Here is a 12,593-nt window from a genome sequence, read left to right as displayed (position 1 = left end):
CTGCACCAGCCCCAAGCAGGAACTGTGTCTGAGTCGCAATCCCTCCCCCACGCTGGGAGTGACACAAAACATGTGAGCAGGGTAGTGTAAAGCCTGATCTTCCTGAGATGGTAAAAGCTGTGGGGGCAAGGCCCCTGTCTACCTCTCTGTTTGTACAGCGCCTAACACAATCGGGCCCCAATCTCAGTCATAAATATTCAATAGTGACAAGAATGATCCTCCTCCATTGAAGTCAGTGGGAGTTTTGCCCTTGACTCCGGTGGGAGGAAGTCACAAACCTGGATTTAACATAGGAGATGGCGTAGTCTTAAGAGCGGGCATGGCAGAGGGGCCCTGATTCTACAGCCAGTCGGGTGTGAATCTGCCATGGCAAGAAAGCCACGTGCATTGCGTGGAGTAAAATGCTAGGAAGTGCTTGACCATCCCAGAGAGTAAGAACTGCAGCGTGCTTTTGTGTTACTACTGGGTTGAAAGGAATCTGCATAAAAAGCGAGGACAGGGAGTGAAGAGAGGGAGATGTTCAGACACAAGAGAATTCCTCAGTCAACTTTAACATCCTGCAGTCTTTACTCAGGCAAAACTCCCATTGAGTCGAACTAACACCCACAATGACGTCCCCTCACTATCAGGAACTACGAGTGCAGCTTAAGAGCCTCCTTTGGAGGTCGCTCCCTGAGCCCCGTGCATGCTGGGACAGGACTTGGGGCATTTCGTGTGGGCTGCGTGAGCACTCAGCCCAGGTGAAAGTCTCTCAGCGCAGAGGGCATGCACCATTTCAGTGGGAAACCGGTCTGCTGCAGAAACAACCCAGATCTCAAGCCTACCCTAGCCATCAACTCTCTCTGGGCAGGGACCTGCCAGCCACTCCCTCCTGAGCAGGGAGTTTAGGCTAGTGCACACTGCGACTGCCGTTCACCCCGTGCTCTTTGCTTTCTCTCCAAGGCCAATGGCAGTGCTGTACCAGGGCCCATCCAGCTCATCCAACGCATATTTATTCAAGGAAACATGTAAAGCAATAACGGGGTCTAAATGCTCCTTGCTCCCCCATACCAGAAGTCGCCCGTCATTCCTATGGGAACCCTGATAGGTTCTAGTCCTTCCAACCCTCCTGTAGCGTTGGGTCCCCTCAGGATCAAAGGTAAAGGCCATTTGTTGTATCAAAAGGAAGGCCTCCTCTTTCCAGTCAAGTTGGACCTTTTCTACCAAAAGCCCTTTCTTTGTCTCCTTGGCCTCTGGTACCTGTTTGCACCAGTACCTGCAAACCAGCCCAGGGGGTGGTACATTGCTGGAGCTGTTTACAATCCCAGGGCCTGCAGTAATCCCCTCCCGGTAGTAGCTGTGGTAACTCCTTCATGGAGTAGAAGTCAACCCCCTAACCCACAACGTTCCTACATATAACACAAATAAGTCTTCAGCAATACCGCCTGTGGTTGGAATAGCTGTCACGCCGCTTGTGCTGGCTCACTACATGGGCGTGAATTTCACCTAATAGTGCAGCTGTAGGCAATAAAGTGTAGACAGTGGCCACCCTCGAAAGTTTTCCACTGGTGCCTTCAGTGTGGTGTGTCCTCTCCAGCAGCAGAGTCCAGGCAATACCGGGGGGAAGCTGCCCTAACAAAGAGAGCGGGAAATGTTTTTAGGGTCACCCAGTGTAATCACGCACATTCCAGCTGTGTCTCAGGGCCCTGATTAAAGACATCCTCAGTAACGAGGGTCTCAACGGTCGATGAGAATATTGCCAAAGGACTGCTGTAAAAGACTTCCCAGTAGAGGCTTGGCCGGTGTGAAATTACAGGGCATAGTTGGCCTTAGCCTGTTGCGTAGAGGCACACTCCGGCTCGGCGTTCTAGCTCTCAGAGATGCGTTGGACCATCACTTCTTGTAGCCAGTCTCCAAGGACGCAAGGCATGCACTCCCTCTCGCTTTGTAACAAAGTCTCACAAGTCCCAACGGCCCCAGTTCCGTATCAGGCTGTAGCCCTGTCTTCATAACCCTACCATCTTTATTCATGAATGGGACGGCTTCTCTCTTAGCCATACCCAAAGCTTTTATCTGCTCCCAGAGAAGTGAACTGCTTATGAAATAGATTTGGTTGATTTTTATTTGAATGCATTTGTTTGTTTGTTTTCAGTGAGTTTTAATCATTTATATATGTATAGGTGTGTGTATACATATGTGTATATATATATATATATGTATACAGATATATATTTGTTGTCACATTCCCAATGTCTGAAATTTTAATCTAAAGGCAGAGGTACTGTGTTTGCCATTTCAGAGTTGACACACAGTCTCCGCCTAGTCCATGCATTAGGGAAGTTTGCAGTGTTGGTGTAGTCATGTTGGGCCCAGGTTATTAGAGAGACAACATGGGAGAGGTACTAGCTTTTATTGGCTCAACTTCTGTTGGTGAACCAGACAAGCTTTTGAGCATACACAGAGCTTGTCTTCAGGTCGGGCCCGCCGAGTATCTTTCCCGGACCTGAAGAAGTGCTCCGTGTAAGCTCGAAAGCTTGGCTCTTTCACCAACAGGAACTGGGCCAATAAAAGATAATACCTCACCCACCAGGTCTCGCTGTGTATTAGGGGAAGCTTCTCAGCTAACATGCTGGACTAGGGTGTAATCTTGCAGTGTAGCCCTGCAAAGAGGGCAGGCCAATCCCAGGAGCAGAGCAGGAATTGAACGGCTACTCAGAGTCCCAATCCAGCCCCTGCTGCTGCATGTGGGAAGTGCATTGAGTCGGCCTTTCCCCTCTGCTCCAGCTTAGCCACACTGTCCAGCATGTTCGGTGGGCAAAAGGAGATCTAAGACTCAGGTCAGCACTCCTGACACTGCAGTACCTGCTCTCCCCTACTGGTGGTCCTCACAACACAGGTGCAAGCCCGAAGAGATATGGTGGCTCCTTACAGCTTTTTCTTCTGCTGCACATCTATCAGAATTCACAAGCTGGCCCGGTGTGACTAGTGCTGACTTTTTAATGGTGACTGTGGGGCATGAGATACAGCAGCCATCCTACAATCCCTTGAGGGCGAGGCCTCGTGCGCCAGCACTGACGGGAGGTTTATTCTAGCGCTACCCTCTCTTTCTGTAGCAGAAACGGAGCTGAACCAAAATCCTGTCTGGGTGCATACATTCACCTCTGTACCAGGCATCATCCAAACACAAGTTCAGATTCAAATTTTGAACGTGCAAGATCCAGGGGTTTTGGTCTGCCGATGGTAGTGACACAGACTAGGTAAATCCAGTGTAACAGCAGCAATCGGTGCAGTTACTCCAGATTTACCCTGCTGTAACAGAGAGCAGAGTCTGGCTGCTGAAGCCAAATCCAGAGTTCAGATCCTGGGTTTTGTTCAAGGCCATCTCTATTCTGAATAACGTAAACCCTTCCCCTTGCCAGCACACACAGTTTGGCTTTGAGCAAAACCCAGTGGAAAGAATCCTCTCTGGCCTGCTTGCATGACTTCAGAACTAGAGTCTAAGACAATGTCCTTGTGACAAAAGAATGTGCAGTGAAATTCAATAATGTGCAGTGACTTTTCAGGACTAGGCATGCTGGTGAGAAATCAACCCGCCTATGGGATAGGAAGCAAACACTTGAAGTACAGTACTTCTAGCTGTTGGTTGAGCCCGCTACTTTATGTTTCATTGTGTGCAGTGACTTTTAGGGACTTGATCCTTGCAGTGCTCATTCAGGCAAAACTCCCAGAGCAAGTTAAAGGCAGTTTTGCCTGGTAAGGACTGCAGGGTCAGGAGGATATGGGCAGTCCAGGGGGCATTTTGCCTGAGGGAGGATGTGGGATCAGGCCTGTAGGTGGAATTTTGCGGGGTTTTTAGGCCATATCAAAACAACGGGGGAGTAAATTCACATAACCACACCAACTGTGCCGCTGTTCTGAGCTTCTCATCATACAACCCCTTAAAGGGACAGACACTAGTTCCTTTTTCTCAATAACCAAAGCAGTCCCTCTTCTTTTACTCCACCAGCCCTTTAGCTTTTCAGCTGCAAACAGAGCAGCGGAGAACCTGATCCAGAGCCCACTGAAGTCAACGGAAAGGCTCCAATGGGCTGTGAATCAACCCCTTACTGAAGAGCCACTTCCCGGGAGTTTGCGGGGAGGGGTGGCCCGGGGAAAGACGGTTTGAACAAAACCACGGCGGTTGGCAGCAAATGTATTTTCCAGCCGCAAACCGATCTGTGTGTGCTCTCATCCATTCAGCGCATGCTCTCCTCAGCAGCCACGGCATAATGTTTTGTTCCTGTTCACTGTTGTTCATGTGTCCACATAAACTGTGTGTAATATGTCTTTGTCCCCTGCTAGGCCTCCTCCATTATTTTTCCCTCTTTCTTTCATTTCATTTTCCTTCTTCTTTCGTTTTTATCGTTTAATCGCAAGTATTTTCACTAGAGCTTTTTGACGGATGCTGTTTGGTACTTTTTTTTTTATTATTTCTATTATTATTTTGATATATATCTTCTTCCCCCACCTTTCCCTTTTTCCACACTATATATAAATATATATATATATATAAAAAAAATCTTTTCTTCTTTTGTCATTCAATCAAATTCCAACAAAACCAACCAAGAGCCAGTCAAATCCACCACAGTCTCGAGCTGAGCTAGGAAAAAAGTTCACGTAATGACATGAAAGTGGAGAATACAGTCCCCCAGTCCGTAAGTTCAAATCAACTCGAAGTTGAAAGTGTGACATGATGGCGTCATGTAACAAGCTAAGAATTGGTTGCATGACATGCCGTCAAGTTTCGTGCAGGTGCCGTATTTTTCTTGGATGTTGTATCAGTTGATGATTGGCCAGTCATGATCACATGTGCCTTTTTTGACTTTGTGCTGCCACGATTTTTTGCTGTGCTCATTTTCGTTTTGTTTGGTGCTTGCAGTGGTTTCTTTATTTGTCGTTTAATTTCTCGTCAGCGTTTTATGCTTCTTTAGATGTCACATAGAAGGAAAAAAAAAAAGATGGATTCCTAATTCTTTAGCAAATGGGATTGTTATAACTGTACAAATATTTTACCAAAAAATGAAAAAAGAAAACGCGTGGTTGATTTTTTTGCACTTGAAAAATATTGTGATTTTATTTTTTTTTTCCGGAGAATTGGGGGCCTTTTTCAATTGACACCTTTTTTTTTCCCTTCGGATATTTCAAATCACTCTCCAAAATTTTTTAAAAAAGTAATGATAGTAACAGTCGTGTAAAAACAATAGCTATCCAACCAAAAAGCAGCCTAGAGAAAAGCCTGCGGCCTCTTGTGTGCCTTTTCAAGAATTCCTAAATCTAAGGTTCCACATTCCAGCCACTTCTGACAAATTATTTGTTTGGGGTAAGGGAGGGATTGTTTTGAGGGGGAAAAAATAATCCTGATAAAAAAGCAAAATGCATCTTTTTGTTTACAACTGAAAAAGGGTCCTTGACGAGTGTTTTTTTATTTTTTTATTCTCTTATTCTTATTATTTTTGGTGTTGTAATTGTTTAGACTGCTGTGTACGGTTTGCTGTTTGTTGAACCAACAGTGTGAAAAACCTGCCAGCATGGATTGATATTCCGCATGACACTTTTCCACCAGAGTGGACCTTTTGCAGTTTCTAAGTTTCTTGATGTAATAAATCACCGAGTGTATAAGAAGAACCTGCTTGCTAGAAAGAGATAAGAGCTAATCCGTAATGATTAAGCATCCTACTTAAATGTCAAGTCTAGTCGGATCATGATTAAATTTTTTTAAATAACTTTTTTATTTAAGAAATGTTAGCTTTACTATTTTTTTCAAAAGTTCATTCCAACTGATTATTTTTCCTTTTACCTCCCATGAATTGCCTGTTCAAAGTGTTACTTTCTGACATTCACAAAGGAATATCCATTAATGACAGCTATTTCTCCATGGAAAGTCCATATATCATCATATACAGCACATGGTTAAAATTTAGAGCAATTTTTCCTAGAGACTTCACATGCTAGAAAGTCCAACCAAGCAAGATTGTGATCTGGCTTTTTCTTTTAAGTGCCACTTTACAAAGTATATATCTGTACATATATATAGATGTGAGTATATATATTTCTATGGATATATATCATTATTATTAAAAATGCAGAAGGAGCAATTGTATTTTTCTTTATCATGATCTTGACTGCCTTGCTCACTTTGGGTCTGAGCCAGTTCCCAGTGAAGTCCATGAGAATCTTTCCATTGACTTTAGTGGGAGTATACCTCAAAAACAAACTCCAGAGCAAGAGCTCAGTCCTGTTTCCACTGAATCTGAGAGCGAAACACATTCACTTTCAATGGAAGCAGGATTAGGCCCAAAAGAACAGGATTTTTATTTTTAAGGCCTTTTTTATTTGTTTACTTTGCCTTTTTAGTTTAATTTGCAATGATCTTCTTCATTTTTTTAGGGCAGCAGCTGAATGGGCCACATTTAGAAATATATATATATATATTTTAAAAAAACAGGAACTGTTGGATTACACCTTTGACATATCAGCAAATATCAATCAAGCTGAAGACTTCAGACTTATTCTCTCTTTGATTGTTTAGACTGTAACATTTCTTCAAGAAAAGTATCACGTCTGCTGACTTCGAAGGACACGGGCTGGAAACAAACAAAAATTAATAAATAAATCAGAACAGGAACAAGATCAACCAGGATTTCTGAAGAGACATTGATATCACCACAGCGGCTTTTCTCCAAACAGGAAATGCAAACCTGGATACGGACAAAGGAGTGCCTGTTTGCCACCAAGGATGCGGCTACCATGTTGACCCCATGGTAACGGTCACTGAGCATCTTTATCTGTCATTCCTTAGCTATATAGGGACCAAAGGACAAAACTTTTTATCGCAGACTTGTAGCTGTATGTAAAATATGGAAGTTCTTTGCTTTTCTCTGAGCTGTTCCTAAAACAGTTTTTGAGAGCAATTATATGAAATATGTAAAAATTAAAAAAAAATGCTTAAATGCTTTTAAAATGGCAAGATAATAGTTCTTTGATACTTTGGGAGGTTCTTTGGTTATACATTAATTAGAGTCTATGAAACTTTCATATGGTTTTCTGTATAATACGTAAGAATCGCGCTGCTCAAAGCAGGTAAGATGATGTCTGTGAAAAGCAAAAAAAAAAAGTAAAGAAAATAAATAAAAAGGCATAGCAAAGAGAAAAGAAAGATGGTTGATAGTGAAAAACAAAAAAGGTTTGTAAATGCTTCTAACTCTCCCCATTTAAAATCCTAATAGTTGTACAGAATTTAAAAAAGAAAAAAACTTTAAAATACCTATATCATAGAAAAAAAATTAGACAACAAAAAGCAAAAAAAAAAATACTACATAGAAGTTAGCGTTAATGCTAAAAACAAAGATGTTGTAGAATTGTAATTTTTGTAGAGTTTAGACTGAGCATAAATTCCTACTCTCTGCCAACTGCTGTTGGATGCTGTTATTTATCGAGGAGAAAAAGAAGAGAAATGGCTATTTTGGCAGCTTTTTTAACTGCAAGCATTCCAGCTATTAACAAAAATAAACAATCAAAACTCGATTCTTGTAGACAACGCAAATGGGAAACAAAACAGCTGTCTTTTTATCAGATGCCGTTCTAACTTGAACAACAAAACCCAGCTACACGCTTCATGTCTTCATGATCTGCTGTCCGCAAATTCCCATCATCCTCTGCTTCAGTAGCTTCCATATTTGCTCTAGAAACCTTCAGGGCAAGGGGTTAGCCTAGAACCTTAATCTTAAAAAAGAAAAAATAATATAAAAAAATAAAAATAAAAAATAACATAAAAAAAACAAACAATCTCTTTGAAGAATTTCTGAAACTGTTTACAAGGAATTTTGAAAAACAGGGGGATGTTTAAAAAAAAGAGATGCTGGCTCTGTTTTTCTGTAAATAAATTTGCATATTTTGTAGGACTTTTAATTGTAATGATAGAGAAAAAAACAAGGAAAACTATTTAATGAAAGCACGATATTTATCTTTGGTAAATGACTTTAGAGCAGTTAAAAATAAGACATTGCTTTGAAAAACTGAATCAGAAAAAACAATGAATTATTTAAGAACACATATATTTTAAAGTATATCATATTTATTATAATTTATTTCCACTGTATTCAGACTTGATTTGCATCATTCTCATTCGTTTTAGTTGAACTAAGAAGAGTATGATGATTATTTCTGATTCTTAATTTAAATCTTAGTTTCTTTTAATTGATTTGGGGTTGTTTTTGTTTGCTTTTTAAATAATGTTATTGTTATCTTGGCCTTTTTTTAACACCTTATTGGGTCTGATCTTACTGCCCTTACTCTGGCAAAACTCCCTTTGGGTGACAGCGGGTGTTTCATCTGAGTAAGGACAGCAGAAACGAGCCCACAGCCAGGAGGTACAGATGTGTAATGCAGCTGCAGTTCCATACAACTGCTCTTTCACTCTCAATTCCCTAAAACTCCTTGTAATCTTCTGTAATTATTGAATGACGCTTTCCAGCTTAGCCCTAAATAAAGCACAGTTTAAAAAAAAAGCCATGTTCTTTACTTCTTGATGGCTTTCCTCAATGTGTTTGCTCTGAGAACAAAATGAATCTATTTCGACTTTTTCATTAATATACATTGTTTGAGTATCAGAACAAATCCCTTTGTTATATAAAACATATCTCGTTGGATTGAATTAATGACATGGTTTCATTTAATGTCTGCTTGATATTCCACTGTGGTTTACCTTAAACCTGGTAGGTTAGAACATCAAATAATGGTACATACAAATTAGAGGCATCACAGTTCCTATTTGAAGCCTGTTGTTTGATTCACACTTATGGTTTTTTCATGCTGATGAGTGCAGAGGCTAAAGCTCAGGACTTTGCTCCTTTTGCTGCCTTGGGATAACTGTGTGAAACTTACCAGGCTCTGGGAGTGAGGCTCAGGTTTTCCTCAGAGCAGCCCTCACGTCTCTGCTTTTGGATGATTTTTAATGCTAGCTGCAGACCAGCTGGCCTGAGCGCACGGCGGAGACTCGGGAAATCTGCATTCTTTTCCTGGCTCTCCCAGCGGCCTGTGGACTTGGACAAGTTGCACCCTTTATAAATGGGACTCATGGTGCTTACCGCTCAGTGGAGGCAATGCGAATGTGTAAGTGGAAAGGGTTGGTTTTTTGCCACTAATAGCTATTGATGGGTCCAGTTATTTACAGGAAAGAAACAAATGAAACTGGAGGGAGATGAGAGAGATATTCAGGGATGTGGAAAGGGTTCGTTATTTTCTTCTCGGATGAAGATGAATGCACAGCGCATTCGAACACACACAAGCTCCATCTCTGCCTCCTGGTGCAGAGGACATGCTACGGCAGACTGGGTAGGGGTAATAAGCTATGAAGCCTTTCACCACCCTGATCACTGGCGCAAAACCGATTCGGGTGGGACTCGGTCTCTAGTGAGACAGCGGCTGCATTATAGAGCCCATCAGAGCAACCGGCAGGCTTGACAGAGAGAGAGAGAGAGAGTCGATCCCAACCTGGGGTGGATGGTGCTGCACAGAGTGCTGGTATGGCTTGGCCTCCTCTCAGGGGCTGCACAGAATGGGGGTATAAGTCCTTATGTGATGACCCCCCCAGAGCCAAGGCTCAGCAGCTGAGGCTGTAACAATTCATATCCTCTGTGGCTCGGCTCGGAGGGGACCTGCAAGACACACTCACCAGGAGATGACACTTGCTTGTGAGTGGCCCTAGGACAGGACACTCAAGGAAGGGCCCCTTGGCAATCCGCTTCTTCCCCCTCTTCTAGCTTAAAGTCCTGCACCTGGTTGTCTTCACTGCTGCACAGCTGTGAGGATGCAGATGGTAAATGGACGCAGGTTCCTATCCATAATCAGCAGCTGATCGCCTCGCCTTCAGACAGCGACCAGGCTGAGAATGAAAGGGGGGAATCACACAGACTCTGAAAAATGCCATTAACAAACATGGGGAAACTTTAGTTCAGCAGGTGAGACCTGGAACAACAAAGGAGGCGCTACAGATCATTGCCCCTCTTCCATCCCTTTTTCCCTGATGATCTTTCCAGCTCTGTGGATCGCCTCTGCCCCCAACCCTGCCTCTCTGACTTCCCAGTCTCCTACTCCCACTTACCTGCAGACCCCCCATCTCGTGTCACTTGGACCCCCTTTGGGGGCTGCATGTTATGTAATGTAATTAAAAGAGAATAACAGCTCAATCCAGGTCAGTCAGTCTCTTTATCCCAAGAGCGTCTAACCCAGGGGTGGGCAAACTACTGCCTACAGGCTGGATCCGGCCCACCAGCCATTTTAATCCGGCCCTCAAGCTTCCGCTGGGAAGCGGAGTCTGGGGCTTGCTCCACTCCAGCACTCCAGCCAGGGAGCAGGGTTGGGGGCCACTCCATGCAGCTCCCAAAAGCAGCAGCATGGCCCCACTCCGGCTCCTACGCTAAGGGGCCATTCAGGGGGTTCCACTCTGCATGCTACCCCCGCCCCAAGTGCCACCCCCACAGCTCCCGTTGGCCAGGAATCGCAGCCAATGGGAGTTGCAGGGGCGGTACCTGTGGACAGGGTAGCGCGCAGAGCCACCTGGCCGCACCGCCACATAGGAGCTGGAGAAGGGACATGCCACTGCTTCCGGGAGCCACTTGAGGTAAGCACTGCCCAGAGCCTCCACCCCCAAGCCTCTTTCTGCACCCCAATGCCCTGCCCCAGCCCCGATCCCCCTCCCGCCCACCAAACTGCTCGATTCCAGCCCAGAGAACCCTCCTGCACCCCAAACACCTCATCCCCAGCCCCACCCCAGAGCCTGCATCCCCAGGCTGCACCCCTTCCTGCACCCGAACCCTCTGCCCCAGCCCTGATCCCCCTTCCGCCCTCTGAACTCCTCGGTCCCATCACCCTCCTACACCCCAAACTCCGCATCCTCAGCCCCACCCCGAGCCCACACCCTCAGCCAGAACCCTCACCCAACCGCACCCCACTCCCCTGCCCCAGCCCGGAGCCCCTTCCCACACCCTGAACTCTTCAACCCCAGCCTCACCCCCACCCCAGAGGCCGCACCCCCAACCAGAGCCTTCACCCCCTCCCACACGCCAACCCCAATTTTGTGAGCATTCATGACTCGCCATACAATTTCTACTCCCAGATGTGGCCCTTGGGCCAAAAAAGTTTGCCTGCCCCGGGTCTAATCCACAACAAGAATTGGCCTTTGGGACAAAGTGAGTAAATTAATTGTCATTTGGGCATTAAACCACATCTGATTCCTGTGTCCTGTCTGAAGCATACCGCAAAGAGCAGGAGGAAGATTGATCACTGCTAGAGATGGAGAAGTTGGGCTATGGACAAAAGCCACAAAACAATACCGTTACCACCCACTTTGATGTCCCAGACAAACTCTGAAACATACTTGACAGAGATGTAGCGGAGACAAAGGCTATGTTAATGGAATCATGTCGAGAACTGTCACGAAGAATGGGCTTCTTTGGGGAGAGACACAGAGGTGGGTAAGGAGGGCAGCAGCAAGAGAGGCTGTTAACTCTGACCAGGGGAGACCTTTACATTTTTACAGGTGAGTTGTTTCCGTTCTTGTCCTGCAATTGGAGAACACAGCCCATCTAAGATAGTGAGGAGGGAAGCCCCAACATAGATACATGTTTCTTTGCTGAATCACTTTTGTCCCCTCTATGCTTTCTAAATCTACTAAATAAAACTTGTCAAACTATAGCTGCTCGTTGCTTAGAGAATTGTCACAGTCACCCGTCTCCAGGAAGAGGTTACCTTGCAGGCATCATCAGAAAGGGCCCTGTAAGTGAAAAGGAGTCTGTGCACTTAAGGCAGCATAATCTGGTCTCGGTCTAAGAGCAGGAGAATCGCAGGAGTCCACTGCAGTGAACGGTTAGTGGCAAAAGGTCCCTGCACCTGCATGGATCTGAGAGACCAAAAGAGAAGACAGAGGCACAGCTTGACTGTCAGGGTGTCACACACTTCAAACATTCACATTAACAAAGCAACAGAGAGCATACAACTAGCCTAGAGGGTCCACACTTGTGTTCTACGGCTGGCCACATGGTGCTAGCTCCTTCTCCTTAGTTGCAGCTGTTAAATCACATTGAAAGAAGCTAAGAATGCCCTAAATGCATTACGACTGTTACTTGTCCGAGTAAGCAATTGCTAGAGTTGCTATCTGCTCGCAAATGAAAGGGGAAGGGATCCAGGCTAGGGAGGTGTCCATGAGACGATCTGGCTCTTAAGATGTGGTCCGTGCTATGAACAAGCCTAAGCTCTGGTACCTCACACTGTGAGACTGCATCATCTCGCTGGAGCTCTGTAGGCAGGCAGAATGTAATTCCCCCCAAGCTGGAGTTTGGTAAGGATGGCAAAAATTCCCACAGGACATTTAATAACCACTGCAACTCCTGACAGCACACGGTGGCTACATACCGGGTCAGAGGGAAGAATGGCACTTACTCATCCATCATCTCTAACATCACTGCCTCTCCCACCTGACTCCCATCACAAGTCACCCAACCCTGCTCAGCACAAGGTATGACAAGATCACACACTGAGGTGCTATTGTGCGAGTAGCTTTGGCACTACATTGCTTT

General features: G+C 44.9%; 1 protein-coding gene across 11 annotated transcripts in view; it reads left to right on the top strand.

Moving 5' to 3' along the window:
• Positions 1 to 7,330, top strand: part of CELF4 (CUGBP Elav-like family member 4) — an 868,113-nt gene extending 860,783 nt beyond the window's left edge. For 8 of the 11 annotated variants that reach the window (XM_074952298.1, XM_074952293.1, XM_074952299.1 and 5 more), the window contains exon 13: positions 6,548 to 7,330. The gene's annotated coding sequence lies outside the window, so the exon portion shown is untranslated. Of the gene's footprint in view, positions 1 to 4,585; positions 4,674 to 6,405 lie in introns of all 11 variants that reach the window. The other 3 variants (XR_012639468.1, XR_012639467.1, XM_074952294.1) reach the window with 3 other exon arrangements.
• Positions 7,331 to 12,593: the final 5,263 nt, after the last annotated feature.

This window comes from Natator depressus, chromosome 5 (genome assembly GCF_965152275.1).
Source record: "Natator depressus isolate rNatDep1 chromosome 5, rNatDep2.hap1, whole genome shotgun sequence".
Lineage (NCBI taxonomy): Eukaryota > Metazoa > Chordata > Testudines > Cheloniidae > Natator > Natator depressus.
This window is presented reverse-complemented; position numbering and strand designations above follow the sequence as displayed.